Genomic DNA, 4,763 nt, shown 5'->3' on the forward strand with positions numbered 1-4,763 from the left:
AAAAGTTAATATTGTAATATATCAAAAACCATTGGATTGTACTTTAAATGGGTGAGTTGTATAATATATGAATTACATCTCAATAAAACTTTTTAAAAATAGATGATGTTTACTATAATTGTTTATTCTAAGGCAAATTCAAAGAGCTATATAAAGTCGAAGACCAAAATAAAAAGAAACCAATCCATAATTGGACAAGAGATGTGAATTTTCAGGTACAGTTTCCCTCTGGACTTTCCTCCCCCTGGCACCCAGAGCCAGTCTGCAAGGCTGTCGTCTCAGGAATCTGGATTTGTTGCAGACAATGTTTTTCCAGGATCTCTGTCACTTCATCTGGCAGCTGAAGACCACCCACCCCAGGGTAGGGCAGGCCGGATTAACACCATGCTGTTGGTGTTAATCTGGCTCGTGCCTTTGGAGCAGAGAAGGGCTAATCCTTGGAGAGGCTGGCTTCTGGGTATGGGTGGGGCTTGGGGTCAGGACCAGGGGAAGTGCTCGCTCCCAACAGGATTTGGAGTCAGCTGGGCTGGCTGTGGAGCATTTGCCCTGGGATGTAAGAACGTTCATGTTTTACAGGTCTACAGCACTTCTCTCGATTAACATTAGGATCCACACCATCACATCCATAACCATAGACCTCGGGTCCTGGGGCAGACACTTTTCTCATAGTGTTCATACCGTTAAGTCGATCTAACATAAGTAATTAATTAGGGAACTCGATCAGCATCATACAGAAGCCATAACCCAGATGCCTAGAAGGGCCAGGCAGGAAACCTAGGTGAATGAAGCAAGCTCCAGGGGACTGTGGCCAACAGGCCAGGGCCAGGGACAGCTGTGGGGTTAGCTGCTGGTTCCAGCCAACTGCTACTATGGGGGGAAAGTAGATCTTGGGTCTTCAAAAGAAGTCAGAATAAGGTTTTTAGGTGAAATTTCTTAATATTTATCTCATTGTTGATAACTATCTCAATTTTTCAAAACAAGAAAATTAAAGCCACCTTCCAGGCCTAATAATACATGTCTGTAGCCTGGATATAGCCTATGACCTGCTGGTTTTTGGCATCTGTTTATAATATAGTCACAGGGATCAAGAAGTGGCACTGTGCTTGTAGTAAGAAAACCGATAACTATACACGGGCCAAAGGAGAATCCAGTACTCTGACAGGCTGCCTGCTTTAATTTACTACTGATAGATAAAAATTGTGCTGCAATGTATTTTGATTTTGGGGATATATTTAACCATCTTGCTTCAATTTCGTATTGATTATCCTAACAGCGGTTATAATGAGGATGGTCAAAGGGCCCATTGGTTTGTGTTCAAGACCACATGAGGATTCTCAGGAAATCAGCATCAAGTAACCACTGGACAGAATGAGCACCCCTTGGGAATCACAGCCAGGACCACTGACCCCCTTGCCCATCCCAGGAATGCATCTTGGGGGCAGGTCAAGAGCTTCAGCTTCAGATAGATACGGTCACTTGTCTAACCTCAGAGCCACAGCTTCCTGGACTATGAAACAAGAACACCAATGCCTAAAGAGTCTTGGGAGGATTAAATGAGATGTTTACAGGTATGTAAAGCATTAGGCCTCTTCCCAGCAAATGCTGAACCTGTCCCATCTCTCCCTACACAGCTTCACCATGCTTTGTGCTTGCTTACCAGGTTTAACCTAAACACACAGCTCTCTTTGCTGCATCTACTGCAAGAATGAAGACCATTCTCAGCAATTAGACTGTCAACGTTCCAGAAAATATCGACTTCACTCTGAAGGGAAGCACAGCTATTGTGAAGGACCCCAGCAGAAACCTGCAGAGGGACTTCAGTGACATAAATGTAGAACTCAGTCTCCTTGGAAAGAAAAAGAAGCAGCTCCCGGTTGACAAACAGTAGGGAACTAGAAAGGGACTGGCTATTGTTCGCACTCTGTAGCCATGAACAGAACACGATCAAGGTTGCTACCCTGGGCTTTCATTACAAGGTGAGGTCTGTGTACACTCACTTCCCCATCAACGTTATTTCCAAAATTTCTTGGGAACAAAATATCAATACATCCACAGGGCTCAGATAAGGCCAGGCGTTGCTTGTTCAGTTCTCAAGGCCAAAAAGATGAGTTAATTCTTGAAGGAAACAACATTGAACTTGCATCAAACTCAGCTGCGTTGATTCAGCAAGCCATGGCTGTTAAAAACAAAAATACCAGAAAAATTTTGGATAGCATCTATGTGTCTGAAAAAGGAGCCGTTCAGCAGGCTGATTAATAAGATCTAAGTTGTCCGACTACAGAGACAACAAGATGCCGGATGATTCCTTAGGCCTATCTGTGATATGTTAAAGATGAAAGAAAAGCCCTGTATTGAAAAATATTATCTGGATAGATAGATTTGTGGTGCCTGCCAAACGTCAGCTCCGTATTTAATGGTTGATCCTCTTCTTCTTGAAAACAGATTCTTTTTTTAGATAAATTATATAAGGTCTCAATATAGTAATGGTTATTGGTATTCTTTGTCTTTTAACAAGGAGGACAGGGATGCATGTTGGGGCCCAACATGGACAGTTGTGGGCAAGTGGGCAAACAGGGCCACCAGGCCAGATGAAATGGCTCAGGGGACCTTTTAATGCCCGAGAACCACGGCTTCCATCTTGGTGTCTCAAAACTAGCCAGTCAGCCCTTTCCCCAGAAAGGACCTTCTAGCCCTTGTCCTCTAGACAAGAGCTTCTAACCTCTGTCCTCTAGAGGGAAAGAAAGGAAGAAAAATAATGTCTGTTGAGCATCATTTGCTTTTCTTCTTCCTTTCAACTCCTTCCTCAAATGCATCCCTCCCCACTAGGAAATGGCCATCAAATCCTGTTAATTCTTTTGAAAGACCACTACTCTCAGGCTTCCCTGGTGGCACAGTGGTTAGGAATCCACCTGCCAATGCAGGGAACACGGGTTAGAGCCCTGGTCCAGGAAGATTCCCGCATGCCGTGGAGCAACTAAGCCCGTGCGCCACAACTACTGAGCCTGCGCTCTAGAGCCCGCGAGCCACAACTACTGAAGCCTGTGTGCCTAGAGCCCGTTCTCTGCAACAAGAGAAGCCACCACAATGAGAAGCCCGCGCACCGCAACAAAGAGAAGCCCCCGCTCGCCACAACTAGAGAAAGCCCGCGTGCAGCAGCGAAGCCCCAACTCAGCCAAAAATAAATAAATAAAAATAAAATAAATTTTTAAAAAAAGAAAGACCCCTTCTCTCCATCCCCACTTTCATGGCTCTATTTGAGCCTCATCAGAGTTTGCCTTCACTCCCTAACAACCATTCCCTACTCCTCCAGCCCACCCTCACACTGCCTGCCCTAAGTATTTTCCAGGGGACCAGAGGTTGCGGGGAGGGGAGGCTGACCCTGTCATTCCCAAGCTTAGAAGCCTTTACAGATATTCAATTCCTCTCAAGGAAAGAAAAGTTTCTTTAGCCCCACATCCCTCTCGAGCGTCATCTGTCACCTCTTATCCCCACCCCTCCAGGCACTCAGCACTAAAGCCACACTGCATTTGTCATTTCCTGAGTATGCCAAGCCCAGGCACAACTTCATGCCTTTATTCAGGCTGCTGCCTCTGGGCCTGGCTCGTCAAGTGAATTTTTACCCCAATCCCTTAAGGCGAATGTCATTAACCCATCTCTGCAAACAAGGTGTCAGGCAAGATGGGTCCCTCTTACTAGGGTCCAAGACAAATTCCACGATGTCACAGGCATGGGCTAAGGAATACGCTACCTTGGGGATAGGGTAAATGAATCAAGCAAGGATCTACCAAATAAGTGAAAGCTAAGGTCCCTTGGATCTACCCAGCCTCCCACAGAGAGACACACAGGGGCCAGGAAGCTGCAGGGCCCACACTATGGGTCTGTGTGGCAATGGAGGCTCCCACCCCAACCGTCACTCTTTCTTCACATAGTACAAGTGCCAGAACAAACTTGACAGCGGTGCCAGGCAGTCTGTATTTGCCAGCTGTCTACAGGAGTTGTCTGAAAATGACAACTGCCCAGATCTTAGGATATTAGACACCAATGTGGGACATTAGAGACTATCCTGTCAGGGAAAGAACCCCTGGGCCTGCAGGCTTACTTGAGATGCAGCACCTCCTATAGGGAGAAGGCGGGAACTCCCATCCAGTCCCAGATGGCTCAGTATCCAAGCAGCCTAGAGTAAGCACCCACTTTATTTATTTATTTTTAAATTATTTATTTATTTATTTATTTTTGGCTGCGTTGGGTCTTCATTGCTGCGCGCAAGCTTTCTCTAGTTGTGGCGAGCGGGGGCTACTCTTCATCGCGGTGTGCAGGCTTCTCACTGTAGTGGCTTCTCTTGTTGCAGAGCACGGGCTCTAGGTGCACGGGCTTCAGTAGTTGTGGCACATGGGCTCTAGAGCGCAGGCTCAGTAGTTGTGGCGCACGGGCTTAGTTGCTCCGCGGCATGTGGGATCTTCCCAGACCAGGGCTCGAACCCATGTCCTCTGCATTGGCAGGCGGATTCTTAACCACTGTGCCATCAGGGAAGCCCGATCCTAACAATCTTAATGGAAAAGTTAGGTCTGTTTTTTTTTTTTTTCCATATCCTCTATGTTGGGGAGAATAGGTATTCTCCAAAAACCATTTTCTAAAAATCCAGATTTGTTGATCTGTTTATAATTGGTGGGTTTTTCCCCCATTTTATCTTTATTTTCTTCGTCATCATCATTACTCCCCAAATCACTTAAGTTCCCCCCACCTGAACACCTACTACATAGGGA

General features: G+C 46.0%; 1 pseudogene; it reads left to right on the plus strand.

Annotated features, from left to right (window-relative positions):
- Positions 1–1,705: 1,705 nt before the first annotated feature.
- LOC137777828 (large ribosomal subunit protein uL6 pseudogene) lies at positions 1,706–2,256 on the plus strand (annotated as a pseudogene).
- Positions 2,257–4,763: the final 2,507 nt, after the last annotated feature.

Source organism: Eschrichtius robustus, chromosome 15, assembly GCF_028021215.1.
Source record: "Eschrichtius robustus isolate mEscRob2 chromosome 15, mEscRob2.pri, whole genome shotgun sequence".
In the NCBI taxonomy this organism is placed as follows: domain Eukaryota; kingdom Metazoa; phylum Chordata; class Mammalia; order Artiodactyla; family Eschrichtiidae; genus Eschrichtius; species Eschrichtius robustus.